At 51.1% G+C, this 26,010-nt stretch overlaps 1 long non-coding RNA gene across 1 annotated transcript in view; it reads right to left on the reverse strand.

The window, feature by feature from the left end:
• Positions 1 to 26,010, reverse strand: part of LOC146847613 (uncharacterized) — a 96,598-nt gene that overhangs the window by 18,521 nt on the left and 52,067 nt on the right. Inside the window, exons 2-3 of the long non-coding RNA XR_014980714.1 lie at positions 17,529 to 17,587; positions 17,204 to 17,429 (exon numbers count right to left, since the gene is read on the reverse strand). This is a non-coding gene — a long non-coding RNA (uncharacterized LOC146847613). The remainder of the gene's footprint in view (positions 1 to 17,203; positions 17,430 to 17,528; positions 17,588 to 26,010) is intronic.

Consider the following 26,010-nt stretch of genomic DNA (forward strand, 5'->3'; position numbering starts at 1 on the left):
GGGCAGCAAGGTCTCCACCTTCGAAGAGCTGTTTGATCTGATCGCCTGGGAACATTTAGCGGCCAATTGCTTTGTAGAACTGCGCCAACATCTCCTGGACAGTAAGCTCACCGACCCTCGGAAGCTGGCCGCCGAGGCTGACCGTTGGGTGAACACCCGGGCCACCTGAGGCCCCGTGGGAGACTACGGTCGCCACAGTGAAGGACCACGGCCGACCAAGAGACTTCCCAGGGGGGCCCCCGCACAGCCCTCCCAGCAGCCCACCAGCGGCCGGTCCAGCCCCGTCCCCAGCCAGCACCGGAGCCCCGGTGCGGCTAGGGCCACGAACCAGGATCACCTGCTTCCGCTGCCAACAGCCAGGACACTACGCCAGTGTCCCCAGTATCAACGACCCGCAACGACCAACCCCCCGGCCCGGCAGATGGCCTCCGTGGCCCTAGGGGAAGAGATCGAGGACTCCGAAGAGTGGGAACCAGCTGCCATGGCCCTGGTCTCCCTTGGTGATCGAGAAATGGTCCCCGGGACACCCTTGCCCGCCAACACAAAGAAGTACCGACAGCAGGTGACCATCAATGGCCACCGAGTCGAGGGCCTCCCCGATACCGGGGCAAGTGTCACCGCGGTCCACCGCAACCTAATCTCTGAAGACCAGATCCTACCCGATGCCCTCTGTCCAGTCATATCCTCCGACAATTCCGAGAGCATCTGCCAGATGGCTCTGGTGCCTTTCGAGTGGGGAGGAGTCTCCGGAGTATTGAAGGTAGCCGTCCGAACATCACAGCCCGTAGACTGCCTCCTGGGCAACGACCTTGAGAGTTCCCTGTGGGGGCAAGTGGAACGAAGAGCCCATCTCGGGATGATGGGCCTACCCGAATGGGTCTGCGCCACCACACGCTCCATGACCGCGCGATTGCCCCTCTCCGAGGGCGGTGAGGCCCTCCCACCGAACACTGTCCCCGAGAACCGGGGCACCCTACCAGAAACGGACAACTCTCCTTCGGAAGGAGAAGAAGACACTAACCCAGGAGAAGGGCCGGAACCTTCCGCCCCTGAGGCGCTGACGGAGCTCGGAGAACTGTCCGAGATGGCCCAGTGGTGCTGTGAGGGAGGTCCCTCCCGTGAAGAGTTCTGCCAGGAACAGGCCACCTGCCCTTCCCTCGTGGGACTCCGACAACAAGCAGAAGCACAGACCGCCGGTGACCGGACCGGAACCCACTGGGTCTATTGGGACAATGGCCTCCTATACAGTGAACAAAAGTCAGCCGAGCTAGGCGCAGCCCGAGTACTGGTAGTACCCCTGCGCTTCCGAAGCCTCCTCTTGGGCCTGGCCCATGATGTACCCTTGGCAGGACACTTAGGCCAAGACAAAACATATCATCGATTAGTTACCCACTTCTATTGGCCCAAGATGCGAGCAAATGTAGAAGTCCACTGTAAATCCTGCCTCACGTGCCAGGGCAGTGGGAAAAGTGGCGGAAAGCGCAAGGCTCCATTACAACCCTTTCCCGTTGTGAGTACCCCGTTTGAGCGGGTCGGCATCGACATCATGGGACCCCTGGATCCGAAGACCGCCCAGGGCCACAGATTCATCCTCGTCCTGGTGGACCATGCCACCCGCTACCCCGAGGCCATTCCCCTCCGCACCGTGGCGGCTCCCGTGGTGGGCCGGGCTCTCATGGGGATCTTCTCCCGTGTCGGATTCCCTCGCGAGTTTGTGAGCGATCGCAGCACTAACTTCATATCCCGCTACATGAAGTCCCTGTGGCAGCAGTGCGGAGTAACATATAAGTTCACGACCCCCTACTACCCCCAGGGCAACGGCCTGGTGGAACGCTTCAACCGAACCCTGAAGGGGATGATCCTGGGCCTCGAGGAGCCCCTGCGCCGAAGATGGGATGTCCTCCTCCCTTGCCTCCTGTTCGCGTACCGGGAAGTTCCCCAAAAATCCCTGGGGTTCAGCCCATTCGAACTACTATACGGACACCCCGTCTGGGGGCCCCTGAGCCTGGTCAAAGAGGGCTGGGAGACAAGCCCCCGGGGGACCCCTCCTGATGTGTTCCGCTACATCCTGGCGCTCCGCAACCAGACCCGGAAGTTCAGAGAACTCGCAGAGGCGAACCTCGAGGCCAGCCAAGAAGAAATGAAGCGCTGGTATGACCAGAACGCAACTCTGGTCGAGTTCCAGCCGGGCCAGCAGGTTTGGGTCATGGCCCCGGTGAAACCCTGCGCCCTACAGGACAAATGGACTGGCCCCTTCAAAGTGATCGAGCGGAAGAGTCAGGTCACGTACCTGATCGATGTACAGTACCCACGGAACCCCCTCCGGGTTCTCCACGTTAACCGTCTCAAGCCCCACTTTGTGAGAACGGAGTTAAGTTTGCTACTGGCCACCGATGATGGGGCGGAAGAAGACACTGAACTCTTGCCCGACCCCCTGTGCGCTAAAGAACTGGATGGTTCCGCCAGGTTCCGCCAGCTGCTCAGACAATTCGCAGACCTCTTCTCCCTCATCCCAAGAGTCACCGACTGGTGTGTCCACGACGTGGACACCGGCGACAGCCCACCTGTGAGACACCGAGCCTACCGGGTGCCTGACCGGGTCCGCACCTGCATCAAGACCGAAGTACAGAAGATGTTAACCCTTGGAGTGATCGAACCCTCCGATAGCCCCTGGGCCAGCCCGGTAGTCCTGGTCCCGAAAGCGGCCGCCCCTGGGGTCGCCCCCGAACTAAGATTCTGTGTGGACTACCGGGGGCTCAATGCGGTCACCCGAGCGGACGCTCATCCTATCCCCCACGCCGACGAACTCATCGACCGCCTTGGGGCCGCTCGTTTCCTCAGCACCTTCGACCTGACCTGCGGTTACTGGCAGATTGCGCTCACGGAGGGAGCAAAAGAACGTTCCGCCTTCTCCACACCCGATGGACACTACCGCTTCAGGGTCATGCCGTTCGGGATGAAAAATGCACCGGCCACCTTCCAGCGGTTGGTAAACAAGGTCCTGGCCGGACTCGAGGAGTTCAGCGCAGCGTACCTTGACGACATAGCCGTATTCAGCTCTCAATGGCACGAGCATCTCCAGCACCTCCGGCAAGTACTGCTGGCCCTGCGCCAAGCCGGCCTAACAGTGAAGGCCAGCAAATGCCAGCTCAGGCAAGGTTCCGTGGTCTACCTGGGGCATCAGGTGGGGAGCGGGCAGGTCACCCCCCTCCAACCAAAGATCGACGCCATCAAGTCCTGGGAGCCCCCACCACTCAGACAGAAGACCGGGCCTTCCTGGGCCTCACAGGATACTACCGGAAGTTCATTAAAAACTATGGTAGCCTCGCAGGGCCTCTCACGGAGTTGACCTCCAAAAAACTCCCGAAGAAGGTGCAGTGGACTCCCCCGTGCCAGCAGGCGTTCGACGCCTTGAAAACTGCCATGTGCACCGCCCCAGTACTCAAGGCCCCCGACTACTCCCAAGAGTTTGTGGTCCAGACCGACGCATCCGAACACGGCATCGGAGCCGTCCTCTCGCAGTTCAACGACAAGGGCATCGATCAGCCCATAGCCTTCATCAGCCGAAGGCTGCTGCCTCGAGAACAGCGCTGGAGTACCATAGAACGAGAGACCTTCGCCGTAGTCTGGGCCCTCAAGAAACTACGGCCCTACTTGTTCGGAACCCACTTCCGAGTGCAGACGGACCACCGGCCCTTGCGGTGGCTGATGCAGATGAGGGGAGAGAACCCCAAGCTATTACGATGGTCAATCTCCCTCCAGGGGATGGACTTCACTGTCGAGCATCGCCCCGGGACGGATCATGCCAATGCCGATGGCCTATCCCGGTTCTTCCGCTTCGGCGAGGAGAACCCCCCAGTGGATGGGTAGTTCTCCACGCCTTTCAGCTGGGGGGGACGCGTGTGAGACCGGCCTCACGGCGTATGCCCTCCCGATCATCCAGCCAACCTGCAACCACCCCCAAGACACGACATCTCCGACTCCGGCCGCCCCAGCCACACAGACCCGAGGGCCGGCCAGAGCCCCCGACAGACTCGACACCCTAACACGCATGTCCGACCGAGGGAGCGGGAACCCCCGAGCCAGACCAAGAGGCGCCAGCCCAGTCACACCTCAGGTCGCCTTCCCCCGGGAGGACTCGATCGGCCACCAGGCCCCTGGGGAGCAGGCTCCTCGCCTGCCGAGCGTCTGGGGTCCCTCCCAGACCCACCTGAAAAGACCAAAGAAACGAGCGGCAGGAAATCCCGCCGAAGCCCCTCAGTCACCCAAGGCCCCCTCTGCGAGGACTCCGGACTTCAAAGGGCAGGGGGAGTATAATAAGGGGTGCCGGAGGAACGAATGGCAGAGAAGACCTGGAACCATCGAAGCCTGCTGACGCTGTCGCGGCTCCCGAATACCGAACCACCTGGGCCTGCTGAGTGACTCGCGGCCCCCAGCCATTGAACCATCTGAGCCCTGCTGACGAGATCGCGGCTCCCGATCTCCGAACCACCTGGGCCTGCTGAGTGACTCGCGGCCCCCAGCCATTGAACCTTCTGAGCCCTGCTGACAAGATCGCGGCTCCCGAACTCCGACTACCTGTGCCTGCTGAGTAACTCGCGGCTCTCCCCTCGAGGACAAATTGGCAAGAGGTCGCCCAGAGAAACAACACCCTCCAGCTCGAGGATTGTGAGCTATCCGCAGGGTACTTTGCAGAGACACTACCTTCAAAGACTGTCCCGCTTCCCCCATTCCCCTACCACCGATTTGTAGACTCTTGTGCCGCTGATGTACTCCTTACGCTTTGGATCATAAAGATCCCTTGAAACCTTCGATAAAAGAACCTATCGTCCTACAAAGAATACGTGTGGTGTCACTCTGTTCGTAGTGTAAGCTCAGGGTGTGCGCGCCTGGTTCGGCCTACTTGGGAGAGGTGGGTCAAAGGGGTGGGCAAGACGTGCATCGAACCCCCCTCCGGCGAACGCCTTTCCAACAGTTTCCCTCTCAGAACTGTGCTGCACAAAAGTTCACACAGGCCTGTTTGTGCCCCTATATCTCTGTCAGAGCATGGCCCGCTGTCTCTTTTCATCGCTAATTCCCTGCCTCTCTCACACTGTTTTCCGCTCGCACACGCTCTTTTCACTTCCCCCTCTCTACTCGGACTCCAACTCTATCTCCGTCACATTTTCTCTCTCCCCCTTTCTCTTTCACACTTCGTTAATCTCTTTCTCAGCTTCCTTTCTCTCTTTTCTACCCCCCTGTCTTTTTTCTAATCACACACTCTTTCCCCAATCTCTCTCCCTGCCTGTCTTTTCCATCGCTCTCCCCTCGAATAAATAATGACAGAAGTAAAAGTCAAAAATTCGATCATCTACAGAGACAAGAAATGACAGTAACATCAGTCGATATATTTTGAATTTAGTGGAAACCAAACGAAAGAGGGGCCGCTGCAAGCACTACAACATTTTTAGAACCGAATTAATAAGAAGTGTACAGGTAACCAGCCATCAAGAGAAACTTTTCAAAGTACCTTTTTGGAACAACTCTAAACTTTATACTATAATCTCTTTTCTCCCCCTTCGTGCAGAGCCCACTGCAAGTAATTTCGCCCGTGCACGAGGGGTACAATTTCTTAGCCACTCTCTCTCCCATGCTGCATTTGATTTACAAGCCCTGGGCACATGCAGTGCACTGTACTAGGGTCTGACAAGTAAACCAAATAAGCCAATCATGGAGTCACTAATCCATACATCAATTTAACATAGGGAGCACTTGCACTGTGACACTGAATAGCAGTGGCACAGTGCCCAAAGCATCTAAAAGCAGCAAAAAAATCAGATGCAACAGCAAAAAATGGAAGGGAGACCCATGCCAATGGTGCCAGGTCTAACAGGGTTTGAGACTTATTGTGGCCTATTTAAGCTACATCAGAGTGTATTGTGAACTTTCAAGAACATTCCCTTAAACCAATGAGATCTGTGAGGGCTGTGTGGCTGAGCCCTGGGCAGAGTTTGGCATGTGGCTATTGCGTGGAGCTTCTCCTATTCGCTCCTGATGGCGGCAGGGCCAGGGAGTCGGGGTCGGATCCCAGTCGGTGCCCTGCAGCGTGCTTAGTGGAGCGAAGCCAGGAGTTGGGAGCAGTCAGCACAGTCGTGGACGTGAGGCCTCACCAAGTACCTGTGCACCCGTGATGTCATGCCTCATTCATACTTGGCCTTTGGTGAGTACGAGCAGCTGCCAGTTGATGGAGCAGAGGGGGGTGCCAACATGTCAGTTGAGGTTCAGCTGCTGTTGTCAGTTGCTTACCTAGCAGCTTACTTCATCCTACTGCGCTGCTGTCAGCAACTGCTTGTTTCAGCCATTCTACCTCACTCATCCCACTCATCTTCCGCCACTGCTGCGGCCCTCCACCCACTCAATTAGCTCCTCCAGTATTCAGCAGCCAGCTATCAGTGACCTCAAGACAGTCAGAGACTCCCAGACCCGGCTCCAGCCTACTGCTCGGCCAGGACCTCACGCCGCCTGACTCACTGCACTACCTTTCACTACGCCTGGGTGGAGTTCACAGACTTCTGCATGTTGGAACTCTGCGAAGTGACCAAAACTCCGCCATGCTACACGGAGTTGCCCAAATGGCAGAGTGCATTTGGTCGCGCCGTTCGCGCTGATTGTTAGCGCCAGGTATTTGTACCGCACTGGAAAAAAAGCGCAAATGGCACCATGAGGAGGGCAAGAGGGTGCAGCTTCTTTCTGCCACTTGAGTAGATGTTCTACTCGAGCAGGAGCTTCCTGAGAAATCTTGCCAGAAGGGTGTCTGGAGTAAGTTTTCCTCACTCGCACTCACAAGTTATGTTATGTTATAGAGGGTTTTATACCGCGCTCAAATACTCAAGAGTGTCCTGGCACGTACAGTTACCAAAGCCCAATGAAGCGGAAAATATGAGTCGTCTAGTTAAAAAGAAAAGTTTTAAGTTGTTTCTTAAAAAGTGTAAAGTCCTGAATATGCTGCAGTTCCATAGCTGCTTTAACAGAGATGGACTGGCCTCCCAACCGTGACCTACGGAATCGGGGGATCATCATCCGTCGTTGGAAGACTGAGCGCAAAGATCTGCTGGGAACATAGAAGGCAAACCGCTTCCTAATGTACATTGGCCCCAGACCATGCAGGGCTCTGTGAGCCAACGTGAGAGCTTTAAATTGCACTCTCTGGGCCACAGGAAGCCAGTGCAGGTCTCGTAGATGCAGTCTTACGCTAGATCTTCCAGAAATGTTAAACAGAAGTCTAGCTGCGGCATTCTGTATTGTCTGCAATTTTCTTAGCAAATATCCCAGGATGCCAATGTTGCGCGCATTGGCATAATCAATGCGAGAAAGGATGAGTGCGCGGGCAACCATTTCTTTGGCCGGACTGGGAAGTATGGGGAAGAACCTTCTAAGTGACTTAAGGGTGCCAAAGCAGACTCCGGTGAGTTTCTTAATTTGCACCGAAAACCGAAGGTCTTCACCAAACCAGATCCCCAAATTCTTTGCAGAAATGCCCTCTGAGTTAGGTCGAGGAAAGTCTGGAGGACACAAGGTTTCTCTGTGGAGTGGAAAGGCCTACCATTCACCTCACCTCCACAGCTCCAGGCTCCTAGATGACATAGAGCAGATAGATGCGAGGGCCTGAGCTGTCAATATATCAGTGTGGAGGGTTGGCTGCAACGCAATCGCTGCGGCTAGAGGGTTAAGCTGAGGGGGGCAGAGATGATTATACTAGTTTCTGGTGCGGTTCGTCTCCCTCTGTGTGCTCCCCACCTTCACCACCCTCCACACTTGCAACAGCAATGAACACCATCCTTCCAACTGAGCTGCGGAGGGACTTTGTCTACTTCTCCATCTTCTAAATTCTATACAGCGTTCCAAGTTACTAACAACAAGCCGCCAACAATTTTGCAGTCTAAACACGCAAGACTGTCCCGGAGGGGAAGTCTCCCCCATACTTACAATCAACTTGGATAGTGATGAGCCTCGGGAGTCTACCAAGGGCCGCATTCCACATTTGCAGGTGAGCTCCCTAAATTCATGCTGAAAGGTCTAATCACCCACTACTTCCAAGCTCCTCATGCCACCTAAAAAACAAAAGCACAGAAATGCTAATAACAGTCCGAGCAATCCTCCGGCACTGGACTCTTGTCACATCCCAACTAAAAGAAGCAGGACCTGGTCATGCCTAAGGCTGAGCGGGGACCCAGTGTGCATCAGCCACCTTTCCCCGTCGCCCCTCCAAGCCTACGGAAGAACCAATAAGCCAGAAGCGTAAGGCTACGGAGGAAGCGCAGAACTATCACCTCCCTTCAAGACACAAGCCTTTGAGGCCCCAGCAAACACCTAAATGTATCTGCCACACGACCAGCTCAGCCTCTCCCCAGGCAGCCCCACTTGAATCAATTAGACCAAAGGCAAACAGAGCTATGGAACACAAGTATGATCGAGGCAACCTCTCAACATCTTTTTACCAAAACCTTGATTCAAAAATTGAAAAAAAGCTGGAGCTCAAGCCAAAGCCAAGTTGGATTTCATCGAAGCTCAAATCCAACGCGAACTGGAAGGAGGGTTGAGTCAATGTCGCTCCATCATCGACTATCTGGGCACACTCCTGGGGTTTCTAACAGAGCTCGTTGCCTCTGTCAGGTGTGCGCCTGGTGCCACAATCACTTTTGGCGCTCCCTCATCCCATGACTGCCTCCTTGGATTCTCTCCCTACCATCTGTAAAAGTGTCCCTAAACTCTCCTATCATAAGATATTGCTAAACACAGCGCCCCCCTGAGGTCACAGCGCCCCCTCCACAGGTCAGCGCCCAGTGCGGCCGCACCTGTCGCACTGCCCTAAAGCCGGCCCTGCGGCATCCATAGACAACGGAAACCTTGCACTAACCCACGAAAACATGGCAGACGAATGAACCGCCGGGAGGAGCAATACAACACTCACAAAGACAGAGGGAACTCCTCAAGTAGAACAAGGGAACACAGCTCAAAGCCCACACCAAATCAGCAACCTCTTAACATCGACAGTAGTACACAACCCTGGTCTGCCAGCTGAAGGTAACACCAAGGAGGCAGAATTTCCCCCAACTCAGCCCTTCCTGCTACTCTCTCAGTGAGTGAAGAAAAAACAAAAGAAACTGCTGAAGAAAATTGAAAAATCATAAAAAGTAGCCCAGATCTCAATGGCTTGTAAAACACCTAAACCTTTAGTCAAGCTTGAGCTGCCCCATTGTAACCAATATTTGCCCCTTGGGAATGCCGGGTGAACATGATAGGCATTGCCCCACCAAGGGCCACCCACAAGACAAATAACCCCTCCCCGATAATTAGGGGAAGACTAGTTGCAAGCACCCACGTTGAACCAAATAATCAGCCACGCACAGAAACCTCTGGGTCTTTTGGACCTGTTACCAACAACAAGCACTCACTCTCCAACGATCAGCTTATTAACCCTTCCACCGTCACACCCATTCTAGATGCATCCTCAACTCAGGGACCCGATCTGCCCAGTGACCCATTTGGGCACCACACGAGAACACTGGGACCCAACAACTCGGAAGACTCATTAGACATTGTGGAGATAGTGCTAACACTGAGCAATCATATAAAAGGCCATCACGACATAGTAAGTAGTGGCAACATTCTAACCTACTTAAACATGTTCCACTCCTAGCCCACCTGCGTACTGAAGACCTTGCCTGGGTCAGGTTTCAATGGGAGTCAACCATAGTAGGCGTGCGCCAACAATCTCATCAGGACGCCATGCTCAAGAAGCGCACCAACCTGCTGAATGGGGGATAGAAGTCAAGAAATTGACCAGAGAAATACCCACGTGTGCTCCAGTCTCAGCCCTCAAAGCGAGGGGCCAATTCCCGACTTCGAGACACAAACAGCACTCATTCCATCTGCGAATACTAATCAGGACACGGTAAGTAAACGCCTCTCACAATATCATGTATGAATGAGCAAAGGGAGGTGCATTCTAAGGCCGCCAGAAGAGACCGGGGATGGCCTGCTCAGTTCTCAGTAAGTCATATTCAACGGTATACCTAGTACGGCACACAGCAACGAAGCAGAGGAGCCCACTCACCGCCTTCAGCTAATAGTAATCTCACGGAATGTGGCAGGTATTAAAAATTAAAGAAGACGGAGCAGTTGCTAACTACCTGCACACATGGGACATAGTCTGTCTTCAGGAGACCTGGGATACAGGTACACAACTAGGCCTGGGCTAAAAATCCGTTCCGCTTGCGGAAATTGCAATAATTTAACATTTTCGCGTTCCACGGAGAGCGCAAAAATGTCAAAATTTCCACAATCCGCATTTTACCGGAAATTTTTTGCTTGCTCGCGCTGTAAAATAATACATTCTCGCGTGCGCGCGATCGCCTTACCTGAATCCCCGCGTTCGCCGACAAGTTTTCCCGATCCGGTCGCGTTCTCCACGAGATGTTGGATTGTTGGTAGCCATTTGCGCTGTCTCGCGACAGTTCACACCCGCAGTAACGTCATTCGTCGCACGATCACGTCTTTCTTCTCGCGATCATGCACCGCGAGACAAGTGAAAACAAGATGGCCGCGCCCGCGAGGAACCGCATGGGTAAGTTGGCGAGCCGCGACCATGCAGAAAATACCACGAACGGGCAGAAAAAAAACTTTGGCATATTCGCGATATTTCCCTGTGTTTGCGGAGATTTTTAACATTTTCGCGATAATTTGCGAAAGTGAATTTCGCAAATTCCGCCCACCCCTATACACAACGCTGCCAGGACATTATGAATTTCTATCCCTAGCCATCAAACGTAATATTTTCGCCCATCCTCAGGAAGTCTGTCGGTCAACCTAAAAAACAACCGAAAATGAGAGGTTACAGCAATAAGCGACAATTTACCTACACTCCAAGCACTGATCATTAAAGGCCTGAAATGTAACTTTAAACCACTCCTGCTTTTGCTTCTAAACTGTTATGTTTATGAAGGACAGAAACAAAAAAAAACAGGCCTTAGACGACCTCTGTACTACAATCAAAGTGTTATTAAACAAATACCATACTCTCGAAACAATTTTAGTGGGTGACATCAACACCAGGGGCTGGAGCCATCAAACCCCATCAAGCCACACAATGATTGACACTGCCCTGCTTCAGAGCCTCATCAACATCTACAAGCTAGCCTCCGCAGAGCCGCTCGGTGTCTTTTTTCCCAAAATTCAGCCACATATCAACCACTGACTACATCATCATCAGGGACTCACTGATCCCCAGACTCAGTACCTTTGAAGTGGATGACCAGACGGAAAGCGATCACAGACCTTTGCGACTGATTCTGGAGCTTGCCTCTAAGCAATCAGCCCAGTTATTATGAAATGAATGAAATGAAAATAAATTTATAATGCGCAAACTTAGCCCAAAGGGAATCAAGGTGCCTGAGGCAAACCAAATGGGGAATAACACCACAAAGTCCTGCCAAGAATCAAGCGTAAAAACAACTCCGGTGGAAAGCTGAATAACTGGATCACGCCAAAACAGGCAGTCGACGTTGCATCCAACCTACCATCTTTACTAGAACACTGGGACATAATCCTGGCTGGTCTACGCACTACCCTTGGCAGAGGATGTGGGGAGGCCTCCAGAAAAAGTTATAGTTCTCAACCAACTGCTTTTGCTCTCTAAAAAAATCTCAAGGCACTATCCATCAGCCATCATAATGTTCGGAGAGCCCAACTGGCCCATGCACAAGGGGAGAAACACAGTTCAGTCCAAATGGTCAGTAAATACAGACCGGCACACAGGCGGAAGATTGTCTGGAATCTGAAACGAAAGAAAGATGAGGATGAATGGTTTAAGATTTTCACACTGCCAGAAGAGAAGAACCATTCCCACTTCTGGAAGCACCTAAACAGACTTACCAGCTTTTCCGAGACCAAGGAAAATGGAGTTGCAGAAAGGAAGTGGACAATGTATGTAAAGAAATTATATTCCGAGGAACAAGCAAATGACAATAATAATAATAAACAGCCTTTGTAAAGCGCGCAGCTGTAGGAGAGTAGGATCTGCTTCACATGTTTACCCCCACTTTCCGCTGGTGTTTCACTGTTTTTTTACTTTAGTCTGGCTGGGACCCTGCTATTCAGGGCTCCAGCTTAGCTGCTTCCTCTCTAAATTGATTGCATGTACTTTAGGTACACTCCAGATTGGATTCTGGGGTACCCTTGTGAGTCCCTTGTATATGGTATACTATGTACCCAAGGCCTAGGTACCCCAGAGGTCTACCAGGGGCTGAAGCATGTATTGTGCCACCCTTGGAAAGCCATTCAAAATGACACCACAGGTCTGCTACTGCAGCCTGGGTAAGGTGGTGCATGCACCCCTTACTGAGGTATAGGTTCACTATACCTCACCTATCACGGCACATAGTAACCTATCAGTCACCCCTATGGCAGGCCTTATCAATCCTGAAAGCAGGGTGCTTGGTTATATGTGAGAGGGTGCCAAGACATGATCTGAGCCCCTCTCCAGCCTTTGGAACCACTTCGCTGGGGTTGTCAGTGGTGCAGCATGACCATATACTCTTAAGTGCATTATATCTAAAACGGTTAATGCTAACTTTGGACTGACTGCACGGAAACATGTCGTGTTTGGTGTCTAACACCTTGGAATCATACCCCCACATCAAATTCTAATGTGAGAATATGATCCCACCCTTCTAGAGGGAGAGACATGGCAGTACTGGTATACCCGGTAGGGACTTAAAAGAGCCCTAGCATCACAAAATGGATGCTGCAGCCACAGACACGAATCTGGCCTCCTGCTGCTGACCGAAACTCCAGCAGGGGAGGCCTGGACAATAGGTTTCCCGTTACAGGGAGGTGTAACCACCTCCCAGACAGGCTTATGTGTATTAGGGCTGGGAGGGAGCACTCTCTGAGTGCTTTGAAGTCCTGCACTGGAGACACATTTGGTGTTCCTGTGCATAGTCCAGCTCAAACCGGTTCAGGGGCTTGCAGACCATGCTGCGGCATGAAACTAGACAAAGGAACTGGGTGTAGCCACCCCTCTTTCCAAACCCTCCCATAGGTGGGTCCCCAGAGTTAGTCCACCCCCTTCCTTAGGTATAAGTAAGGAACCTCTGTAACCAGCTCTTTAGATATCCCTGGATGAAACTCTGAAGCTGAATCCTGGAACTTCAACGCTCTACTAAAGACTAGAGGACTGAAGAAATCTCCCTTGGGGTCAAGGAGTGACTCCCCTGCTTGGCAGGCAACAACGAAGCATTTTGCCTGTCTGCTTCTCCGAAGCTCCCGCCGGACGCCAAAGTATTTGCAGCCCAGGAAGAGGATTTCCAGACATCTCAGAGGCCAACCCGAGTTCCCAACAAAGCTGAGACCCGCAGCCTTTGTGAGTAGCGTGGAACCGGAACTCCTGGTCACAGGCTACTTTTGCAAGTGCATTGACTTCTCGATGTCTCTTGAAGTGATGCTTGGGGTTCCTTGTAGCCCCTCCCTGAGCAGAGAATCCACCAAAGATTGTTGGCCTAGTCACCCCAAGTGACCCGTGGGCTGCCATTTTGTGTTTCCTCTCGAGGTCCCTTCGCGATCCCTGGTCCGTCGACTGGTGGGTCCCTGTGAAGTTAACTTTGATTTTCCTTGGGCTTCCCTGGTTGCTCCAGATGTGCCCCGACTCCCTACCAAGTGGTGAGTCCCTCAGACATTGCTCATCTGCACCGAAGCATCTGTCTCCTTTCTGCGTGGGTTGCTGTTGCCAAAGCTTGTTGTGTCCAATCCGGGCACCGACGCTGCAGCACTCGACATCCTTCGTGAGGCAGCTTGAATCCTGCCCCTGGTCATCCTCGATGCCTCCTGGACCTCGTGGCTGAAGAGTCAAGCTTCACCTTCTTCACCTGAAATCACCCGACATCGGTGGGCATCCGCCTATCGCCTTCCTGGTCACTGGCTAGTGACCCAGACTCTGTCACCTCTGCTTTCAGGTTCTTCTCGATTTCGATCCAGTCTTGCATCTCTTCGGACACTTCGCATCTTCCCGGCAGCAGCACTTCTTCGCTGGCTCCCACGGAAAACGACGATGCGACCCGACACCATTTGACACCTATGCGCCCGGGTTCCCTGGGTGAGGTAACCCAAGTACTCCGGTGCTCCCGTGGGTTATGACCCTAGAACTTCCTAAGTCCAAAATGGTTTGGTCCTGACTCATTTCTAAGTGTCCTTTATCTTTAAAAATCTTACCGTGACTTTCCCCATAGAAGATAACGGGAGCTCGCTGCTGTGTTCTCACACTGCACACGGCCCGTGGGTCCCCTGTGTCACTACCTTGGGTGGTTCCTTGGGGTCCCAGCGATTCTACAGGTTCTAGGCCCTGTGTCTAGTTCAGTCGTGGTTCTTATACCACTATTTTAGTATATAGTTTTGCTCGCACCTAGGGCCTGACGTATATTTGTGCTTATTACTGTGTTATTTGAAGTGTAACTAATGTGTTTTGACCTCTAGCCTCATAGAGAGACTAGGAGGGTGTGTTTAGAAATCAATACATAAATTTTATATATATACCTGGTGTGGTTGTCTTTCATTTAGCCATTCAAGAGATTATAAACTGGTAAAACAAGCTGCTTTACATTCCTTCAAGACTTAGCCTGAAGGCTGCTCTCCATAGCTACCACAAGGATAGCTTTCAATAAAGGTTGTCTTTAACCTATCATCAATAAGGGGTTGTTTGGACTGGTACAGGGTGCCCACTATAAGTAGTGGACAGCATATACCAGGCCACCTTCTCACATTGGTGTGCAGCGTGTGGGATTCCAGCTTGCTATTGTTTTACCAGATAATCTCAATTGAGTGACTAACTGAAAAAAACTAAATGTACCCTAGGTACATATAATACAAGCTTTAGAATACAGTAAGTTCTACTGAACTTAGAGTTGTGTGTTAAGGGCTTAGCACACCCTTTCTACAACTCAAGAGAGTTCAGTGGGCTCACTAGAGTAGGTAGTGCAATACACCACACCTCACTAGTAATGTCTTCAAGGCCAGGAACCAGTGGGTCCCTGCTCGAAGCCAATGGGCTTCTTGTCTCCAAGTATGATAACCTCCCATTCATGGAACTGAGAGCAGTATGCACTACTAGGAAACTGAAGACAGGCAAAAGTCCAACCACCCAGCATCTCATAGAGGGAGGGTGGGTGGGACAGCACACGAGGAAGGGCATAGGGGTGAAATTCCCCCTGACCTGACCTCTAATGCTGACCAGGGAGATGACAATGATCTTGACCTAGAAAATCCAGCTCCCCTGGAAGGTGAGATGGAGGGCCACAATGGCCCCCTCTTTGTCCCTTATGGAAGAGTTGGTGGTAGGCCCAGAAGGTCTAGATCTCCATCAGTTGAGTCTAACCATTCTGGTTCATCTATAGGGACCTCTATTTCTTCTCATGGGAGGGAAACCTCCCAGGAGAGGAGAGCGAAAGACTGCTGGAGTATGAAGAAGCCCAGCTTGAAATCAGTAAGCAGCAGGTAGCCCTTGACAGGGAAGCCCTAGAGCTCTACAGAGCTAGAAAAAAGGTGGGGCTAGAGTCCCATGGTGGCAGCAACATCCCTAGCGATAGGGAAAGGTCTCATGACCATAGAAACCTGAATAAGATTGTCCCTCCCTACCAGAGTGGGGATGACATCCACAAATGGATAACTGCACTGGAAAGGGCCTGTAAAGTTCAAAGGGTCCCCCAGGAGCAGTGGGCAGCAATCTTATGGCTCTCCTTTGCAGACAAAGGTAGAGATAAGCTCCTCACTGTTAGAGAGGAGGAGGCAGATTATTATACCAGTCTGAAAAGTGCATTGATCGAAGGGTTTGGCCTAACCACTGAACAATACAGGTTAACGTTCAGGGATATCCAAAAAGCATAAAATCAAGACTGGGTGGACTTTGTAGATTGTGCTACTAAGGCTCTTGAGGGTTGGTCACTTGGCAGCAAAGTGCATGACTTTCAAGGATTGTACAATTTGATTATGAGGGAGAAGATCCTTAATAATTGTCAGAATCAGCTGTTGCACCAGTACCTGGTGGACTCAGGTCTGACCTCTCCCCAATAATTGGGAAAGAAGGCAGACAAATGGGTCATAACCAGGGTGAGGCAGAAGGTTCAGAACCAAGGTGGTGACCAGAAGAAGCAAGATCCTAAAAACTCTGACAAGGGTGGGGAGAAGGGTAAAGACCAGAGGTCTTCACAATGTCCTCAAAAAGCTTCTCCTGGGGATTCACCGTCTAACAAGGGAAAAGGCCAAAAGAAACCATGGTGCAAAATCTGTAAGCAGAAGACTCACTGGACAAGTGATTGCACCAAGTCCAAAGACTCAACTCCAGCCACCATTGCCCCTAAGGCAACTGTCCCCCCTAGTACAGCTTCAATTGGTGGTGGTAATGTTCAGAAGAAGGGTTTGTAGGGTTGACCCTGGGTTCTGAGATGGACTCTGGCCTAGTCAGAGTTCCAACTCAGGCTGTCCTAGTCTGTGATGGATGCATGGATATGTCCTCCTTTGTGAGTCCCAGTAATTTGGGAAAATACAGACAGAAGCCTTTGATAAATGGAAAAGAGGCTTTGGCATTTAGGGACATAGGAGCAAGTGTCACAATGGTGACAAAAGATCTTGTGGATCCTGGGCAGATTATACTTGGTGAAATGTACCAAGTGACCAATGCTAGCAGTGTCAGAACAGACCATTCTCTGGCAGTTGTTAACTTCTCCTGGGGAGGGGTAACTGGCCTTAAGAAGGATGTGGTAAGTGCAGACCTACCAGTTAAATGGTTGCTTAGCAATGATCTAGAAACTTCAGCTTGGGTAGAAGTGGAGCTCAGGACACATGCAGAAATGTTAGGGATCCCTGCTCATGTCTTTGCTGTGACTAGGTCCCAGGCCAAAATGTCCAACACTAGACTGGCCCTGGATTCTGGAAGAGTGGACCTGGTGCCTCCCAAGAGGAGGAGCAGTAGGGTTAAGGCGGTGTCAGGACTACCGTTTAGCCCGTCCCGATCGGCTTGTCAGCAAAGAACTACCAAAATGGCAGCTGACGTAGAGCGCCTGCGCGGAGGTCAGGCGTATGTTTAAACCTGACCTCCCGCAGCGGCAAGACGCTTCGCGCTCTTCCTGTTCCAGCACTTCTGCGTCTTGAACAACTGCATCCGTGGACTACTTACCTGTGAACTTTGACTCCTGAAGATACCCGTTGGCGTCGCAGCTTCGTCTCTGGGTGGCCTTTCAGTTAGGCGGGTGCCTCGTGTTTTTGGCGTCTTCACTGGCAGTTTCTTCATCGTGGGGATTCCCTCGGCTCCCGTCGTTTCTCCTCGCGGTGTCTCTGTTGATGGACTTCTTGGACCATGGAGCGACCATTGGAAGAGGACATGTTGTGACCAGCAGGGGAATCTGCCAAGAATAATACAAAAAAGAGAAAGTTATTACGGTACCAGTGCTTTGGCGCTGTTCTTACTTGCATTACTTATTTTTTATTTACTATTTACTTACCTGTGTTGTTCTGCGATTGCAGAATCCATCCTCCTTTTCTTTTGTTTCTTACTACATTTCTGGATGACAAGAAAAAGAAGCACAAACCTGAAGTTAAGGTTTCGCCTTTTAGTGTACATTAGAAAAACTACAGACATCAGCAAAACATTCCTGAATGTGGGTCCCAGTATCTATATATTTCTTCTCCAAGATATTTTCCTTCACAGTTGACTAGAGATTTAGTTTTGCCGTTATTCTTGTGTTTCAGAGTGCTATTAGAACCCCAAGACTGAACTCTAGAAGAAGGGAAAGCAAGCCTCTCTAATTTTTAGCGTGAGGTAAGAAGGTAGCTCATAAGGAAAGAGTCACATAGGAAGATATAGGGTAGTTGGTGCACTGTTATGTATTTGACCTGTTTTCTGTTTATTTTTTCCTAGCCTATTTTTATCCTGACGGGTCCTGAGCTATCGAATATTCCAGCGAAGAAACATCCTCTATCCCTTGTTGTGTTTCCCTTCTTCCCCGAACCACCTTTGGCACTTTGACTGTCATTGGGTGCGATGGATGGTTAGGGGAGGTAGTGGATATTGCTTCATGTCCTTGACGTTCCTGCAGGAAAATAAAACGAATCTTGACAGGCGGTGCCTTCCCACCTGACTCAGAATACAGATCAGTCTCCTGAGGGAGATGATCTTGAGCCTGAAGAAGGAACTGTCCCAGAGGAGCTTGAACCTGACCAGGTTGAGTTCTTGGGGACAGGGGGCCCTTCCAGTTCAGTTCAGATCTGAGCCAGGAGCAGAAAACCTGCCCCTCTCTTGAACCCCTCAGAAAGCAAACTGCTGATGAGGCTGCTGGGAATGCTAGTGGCACCCATAACATTTATTGGGATGATGGACTCCTTTATTCAGAGTGTAGAGACCCCAAGCCTGGTGCATCCAGGAGGTTGGTTATACCTCTGAAGTTTAGGGGCTTCCTATTGACACTAGCCCATGATATTCCTCAGCAGGACACCTGGGCCAGAACAAGACTAGGGACAGAATTGTCCCTCACTTTCACTGGCCCTACATGTCTGAAGACCCCAAGGAGTTTTGTCGCTCCTGTGTGACCTGCCAATCCAGTGGCAAGGCAGGTGGAACCACACAGGCCCCCCTGATACCACTACCTGTGGTGGGGGTCCCCTTTGAGAGGGTTGGGATTGAAATTGTTGGTCCCATGGATCCTCGAACTGCATCTGGGCACAGATTTATCCTAGTGGTGGTGGACCATGCCACTAGGTACCCAGAGGCAATCTCACTTAGGACCACTACAGCACCTGTGGTGGCAAGAGCTCTCTTGGGTGTATTCTCAAGAGTGGGCTTTCCTAAGGAGGTAGTATCTGACAGAGGTACAAACTTTATGTCTAGTTACTTAACTGCTATGTGGAAGGAGTGTGGAGTGAATTACAAATTCACCACACCCTATCACCCACAATACAATGGTTTAGTTGAAAGATTTAACAACACCTTAAAGGGCATGATCAAAGGTCTCCCAGAAAAGCTTAGGCGCAGATGGGAAATCCTTTTGCCCTGCCTTTTGTTTGCCTACAGCAAGGTGCCACAAAAGGGGGTTGGTTACAGCCCTTTTGAACTTTTGCTTGGCCATCCTGTTAGGGGTCCTTTGTGTCTGGTGAAGGAGGGATGGGAGTTACCTCTCAAATCCCCTAAACAGGACATAATGGACTATGTACTTGGTCTCCGCTCCAGGATGGCTGAGTATATGAAAAAAGCAACTAAAAACCTTGAGGCAGGCCAGGAATTACAAAAGGCCTGGCATGACCAAAAGGCTGTGCTGACTGTTTACCATCCAGGGCAGAAAGTGTGGGTGTTCGAGCCTGTGGCCCCAGCAGCCCTCCAGGACAAATGGAGTGGCCCCCATACAATTGTTGAACAGAAAGGGGAGGTCACCTACTTGGTAGACCTTGGAACCCCTAGGAGTCTCCACAGGGTACTTCATGTCAATAGACTTAAACCATATATTTACAGGGCAGACATGGGTTTGCTCATGGCTACTGATAAAGAACAGGAGGAACAGAGTGACCCACTCCCTGACCTGCTTTCTCAGAACCCTGATGATGGATCAGTTGATGGTGTAGCCTTGGCAGGCAGCCTCACTGTCCAGCAACAAACTGACTGCAGAAAACTTCTCAGCCAGTACAGACATATGTTTTCTCTGACTCAAGTCAGACTACCTGGTGCACTCATGAAGTTGATACTGGGGACAGTCTGCCTGTGAAGAATAAGATCTACAGGCAACCTGACCATGCCAGGGACTGTTAAGGACAGAAGTCCAAAAAATGGTGGATTTAGGAGTCATTGAACCCTCAGATAGCCCTTGGGCTAGTCCAGTAGTCCTGGTACCTAACTTCACACCAAAGACGGCAAGAGAGAGATGAAGGTTTGTGTGGATTACAGGGGTCTCAATGCAGTCACTAGGACTGATGCCCATCCCCAGGGCAGATGAGCTGATAGATACTTTGGCCTCAGCCAAGTTTCTAAGCACATTTGACCTGACAGCTGGCTACTGGAAGATCAGGCTAGCTTATGATGCAAAGCCAAAAACAGCATTTTCTACCCCTAGTGGGCACTATCGATTTGTGGTAAGGCCCTTTGGTTTGAAGAATGCACCGGCCTCTTTCCAGAGTTTTTTGTTTTAGTTTTTTTAACTTTATTTATATTTTCCATTGAAAAAACATCATATTCATTAAATAAGCAGTACAGTATGCACATCATAGATTGGGCAAATATATAGCAAGTCATGACTATGAGAGTGGGCTTCATTTCCCAAGTGTTCGGGGAGTAAGGCGAGCATATCCTGGGGGGGTGATCCCCCCCCATATCAGTTATTCATATAGCTTGTACATTCAGGGCTCGGGGTATTCCCCGATCGCCCTGAGGTTCCAAATGTGCAGGTAGGTTGCCAGCAAATACATGGTGTAAGTCATATAGTGTCTGCCATCCCATTACCACAGTAAGAGCTTCCCCGCCGCAGGGGGCGTGGATCTCACTCTTCACCTTCGCCCCCTTAAGGCAGCAATACATGGGGGGGAGTTCTACCATCATCTCCTGCATCTATAGGGCTGTCCAGAGGGGAGTGCGTAGTGTGCGCCAGTAAGCAAGTCTTGAGAGGACCCCGTATATCTTTCGGTCGCGAGCTACGGGGCAGCGTCTCCGCATATATGGCGAGTTGGTCCTGGCAATATACCATGTCCTCCATCCACTCCTTAAATTTAGGGGCCGTCCTCTACCCCATCTGCATGCAACTCTGCGTTTTGCTAACAATAATGAGAGCGTGACAAATCGGCAGCTCGCTTTAGGAATTTGTTTAGTATAGCCAAGAAGTGCAATCAGGGGGTCACACACCATCGGTAGTTCTACCATTTCAGAGAGTGCTGCAAAGACCTGTCCCCAATATTCCATCACTCTCGGGCACTCCCAGGCTAAATGCAGGAACCCAGCTCCCTCCCTGCCGCACCTGTCACACCCGTCGCTGTCTCGCAGTCCATAGCAATACATTTTAGCCGGGGTATAATACATGCGCTGTAAATGTTTGTAATGGATTATACGGAGCCTAGCACTGGCTGAGATTTCCGCAGTTTGTAGACAACAGTATTGCCATTGTTCATCTGTAATATCCCTGCCCAAGTCAGCCACCCAGTGTACCCACGCTCCACTACAAGGGCCCACATATTCCGCCCTGATCGTTCGATACATATTAGATACCAGGTGGCCAGGGCTCGTGCCCTGTAGCATCTGGTGCAGCGGTTTGAGGACCGCGGGCTCCCACGGGAAGCCCGGGAAGATGGCTCGCACCCCCTGTTGTAATCGTACTTATAAAAACAATTCCAATGGGGTAGGTTGTATATCTTATTTTATTTATTTATTTAGGAGCTTATAAAGCGCACTAATACCCAAGGGTGTCCTGGCGCTGTAATGCTGAGCATCCCTGTAGAAAGAGGGTCTAATCCCTGAACAACCAGGTCTTCAGCCCCCTCCTGAAAGACAGAAGTTCCTCCGCTTTTCTAATATGTGCTGGAAGGCAATTCCATGCTGTGGCCGCGCCATAGGAAAACATCTTTCCTCCCCAGCTGGCCTTTTTTATCCTGGGAACAACCACTAGATTGTTCTCCGCAGAGCGCAGTGCCCTCTCTGGCACATACCTCCTGAAACAATCCCTCAGAAACTCTGGGCCAATGCCTTGAAAACCGTACACAGGGCCTTAAATTGAGAGCGTCTGTGTATCGGGAGCCAGTGGAGTTTCCTTATTCCTTCTCGAACTGAAACATACTTAGGAGAGCCTGTCAGCAGTCTCGCTGCCGCGTTTTGTACCATCTGCAATCTGTACAGTTGGGTTTTTTTCAGATTGAGGTACAGACTATTACAGTAGTCTAGACGCGACAGGATCAAAGCTGAGACTGCTAACCGGAAACCATCCGTAGGAAGAAATGTTTTTACTTTCCTCAGTATCCTGATGATGTGAAAACACGAAGAAACCACTCCACTGACCTGTCCTCCAAAGTCCAGTTTCTGGTCTATAATCACACCCAGATTCCTAGCTTTTGGGGTAGGCACCGGCTGCTTCCCTAGAGCCTCGGGCCACATAGCTGGCGACCAGATATTTGGATTATTTCCAAATATAATGACCTCAGTCTTACCGGCATTTAGTTTGAGGCAGTTTGCGGCCATCCAACTCGCGATATCTTTAAGGCAATCATGACACCTCGTTATCATATCCACTTGGGACTCTCTTTGTATTGATAGCACGATTTGCGTGTCATCTGCATACGAGGTAAGTTGGAGGCCATAAGATCTAATCAAGACTCCCAGCGGACTAACATAAATGTTAAAAAGAGTGGGGCTCAGGGAAGACCCTTGCGGAACCCCGCACGGGAGGGCAAAGGGTTTGGACACCTCGGCACCCAACTCAACAGTCTGGGTTCTATCGGCCAGAAAAGACTTCAGGAGGCTCCAGGCCGTGCCTTCCACCCCTGCCTTTGCCAACCGGTCCATCATTACTCCATGATGCACCGTGTCGAACGCCGCCGACAGATCCAACAGAATCAGGACCACCTCACCCCCCTGATCTACCGCCACTCTAATCTCCTCCGTCGTCTTAATCAGGGCCAGTTCCGTGCTATGTCCTGCCCGAAACCCAAACTGCGCGAGATCAAGGGCCTTAGTTCTCTCTAAGAAGAAGCTAAGTTGCCTGTTTATGGCCTTCTCGAATAATTTCGCCGGCAGAGGGAGCCGCGAAATTGGTCTATAGCTATTTGGGTCACTTTTGTGGGTTTTTTAATTAAAGGTAGGATAGAAGCAACTTTCCACCTCCTAGGATAAATACTTGACTCGATAATAGAGTTAAACAGTGGGGTAAGGCGTGGTAGCAATCACTTCTGGGCAACTTTTAAGGACCGCCACAGGACACGGATCACTAGGGGCTCCCGAACGGGCAGCCAACAAAAGACCAGTAACCTCCTCCGATTGTAGCGGGCTAAAGCCCCTTAGTCTATCCTGTGACCAAACTGACCCGGCTTCCGCCCTTCGTGCTGCAACTCCCACCTCTCCATAAACTTTGGCAAAGGAGGAGAAAATCCCCGCCACTTTATTCTGAAAAAAGGTGGCTAAGGCCTCACACAGATCAGCACTAGTCGCTGGGATAGGTTCAGCTGGATTCGTAAGTTTGGTTATGGTCTTAAACAACTCTCTGGAGGATGAGCTTGCCCTCTCTATTTGCTCCGTGAAATAAGTTTTTTTTTGCTTCGTTTATTAGGTTTTTATAAATAAAGAGGCTCCTTTTATATCTATCTTTCTTAGTTGGACAGTACCCGTTCTGCCATTGTCTCTCCAATTTCTTACAGTCCGTTTTGGCGGTCTGCAGAGAATCTGAGAACCACGGCGCCGAGGGCATAGCCCTTCTGGGCGTGAAAGATTTTACTGGCGCAAAAATATCGCAGGCCCTCTCGACCCACTTGGAGTACAAGTCAACAGCTTTGTTCACGTCCAACAAGATACAGGGGGCATTAGACTTTATGTAATTCCCCATCTCAACCCTATCTATCTTTTTCCATGCCCGGCTCACAATCTTACCCCTTGGCTTGGAACTCGGATATCGCCCAAAAATTGGGCTGACGTGCAAAAACGTCCATTGCAAAACAGGTCACCTCAAGTTCTCTTGCGCACTCGGGTGCACAGTTGTCTAAACCCTTCTTCCTGTAGTAACGAAAGCTGTGGATGATACGTCAGGGGGAAAACCGGAGAGTATAAAGTTGAGACTTCCAGAACCCTCATAATATAGCGCCATGCATCCACTGTGCTAGTAATGGTGGAGGGCTCAGTGCTTTGAGGGCAAATCTGTGCATATAGCATTCCATCCAGAGGAATCGGGTCCGCTAGCCAGTGCTCAGCCGCAACCTGCGGCATACATGCCGGCGGGTGTATCCAAAAGTATGCATAGTGGGCTTGGGCACATGCATGATAAAGCTCGAATTCCGGGATATCAAATCCCCCCTGCGCCACAGGCCGCACAAGCATCGTCCATCAAACCCGCGCCCGTTTACCACCCCAAAATAGACGCATCAGTTCTGAGCGCAGTGCTTTAAAAAAGGCTCGCCCCGGGTAATAAGGGAGATTCAGGAAGAGGTATAAAAATTGCGGCAGTATCACCATTTTAATCAGTGAGGCTCTTTCTGACATGGACAAGGGCAGTACTATCCACCGCGTAATATTATCGGTGAGGCGATGCAGGGTGGTACCATAATTAAACCGGAACATTTCTTCGCGATCTCCGGAGATTCGAATCCCCAAATATTTCAAATCGGTATCGCACCAAGCAAGCGGGTAGTCTAGAGGGAACCTGACCACTGCCGGTGTCAGGGGAAAGAATTGCGATTTTTCCCAGTTAATATGATTTCCCGAGAGTTTTCCAAAAAGTATGAATTCTCGCAACACAGGGTTCAAGTTATGCTGGGGGTCTCGTACATATAGCGTCAGGTCATCCGCATATAGTGAGATCAGTATCTGGCGCAGTGGGCATCGGAGCGCCCTGTCGTTATGGTGTTGTCGTAGCCTGCACGCCAATGGTTCAATCGCAAGGGCAAATAACAGGGGAGACAGCGGGCATCCCTCTCTAGTCCCTCTAGTGATGTGGATAGTAGGCGACGTACGACCATTAATAAGTACCCTAGCAGTCAGCTGGTGATATAGCAGCTGCACCCAACATTATAGCCATAAGATAGTCCCATTCAACTGAGTCAAACGCTTTTGTAGCATCTAAGAATACCGCTGCTAAGGGGAGCTCAGGCGACACATTCTGGACTATTGAGAATAACGTACGGAGATTGTGTGAGGTTGCCCTCCCAGGGATAAAACCTGCCTGATCTGGCAGTACCGGCTTATCAATCAAAAGGAGGACCCGGTTCGCTACAAGTTTCGCCAAGATTTTGGTGTCGCAGTTTAGAAGCGACAATGGTCTGTAGGAGGTGCAGTACTGGGGCGCTTTGCCTGGCTTCAGAAGAGACGTGATCAAGGCCTCTCTCATAGAAGGGGGAAGCGTACCGTGCTCCAGGGACTCCTCATAGAGTTCTTTCAATATAGGGGCCATGATATCTATGTACGTTTTATAAAATTCAGCAGGAAGCCCATCGAGGTTCGGCGCTTTGCCAGACTTCTGCTGCATTATGGCTTCGCGCACTTCATCCAGTTCAAATGGGGCACATAAAAACTCACGACGATGGTCTTCCAGCCATCCCAGTGCGACATCCCCCAGAAAGGTCTCTAGCTCCAAAGGATCCCCCCTCTGTGTGGCGTATAATGTGGTGTAGTGATCTATGAAGGCAGTCTGTATATCCGTCGCGGTGCGACGCAAGCCTCCATCCGGGTCTATAATTTCAAGGACATAGTTAGAACATTTGGGTTTCTGTATTACTTGCACCAGCATCTTTCCAGGGCGCTCTCCCTCCCCGTATCTTCGGGCCTGCCAGTATTTCCCCAAAAACCTGGATTCCCGATTCGCCGTGTCAACATAATCAGATAGCTTGTCCCGAAATTCACTTGGTGCCTGTTCCTTGTCTCCACCGACCATTCGCGCCTCCAGCGCCTTAAATTCTGTTTCCAACCGCCGAAGCCGTCCCCTAATATCGCGTAGCACCCCAAAGCTTTTAGAGAGACAAATTCCCCTGACTGTGACTTTAAACGCTTCCCATATAGTTTCGGCCGACCGGACAGAGCCCTTATTCCTCTGGAAGAAGCATCGAATATCCTCCCCTAGTTCAGCATGAAACACCGCGTCTAGTAGTGCTGTGGGTTGTAATCGCCATCTACATCTCGGCAATTCACCCCCCAGTAAGTTCAGCATCAGGTGTACCTGTGAGTGATCAGAATATGTGCGGGGCAAATGACGCACTGCACCAATAGACGGTCCCAGGCTTCTCGATGTGAGGCAATAGTCCATCCGGGCCCACGACGCAGCA

This window comes from Triturus cristatus, chromosome 4_1 (assembly GCF_964204655.1).
Source record: "Triturus cristatus chromosome 4_1, aTriCri1.1, whole genome shotgun sequence".
NCBI lineage: Eukaryota > Metazoa > Chordata > Amphibia > Caudata > Salamandridae > Triturus > Triturus cristatus.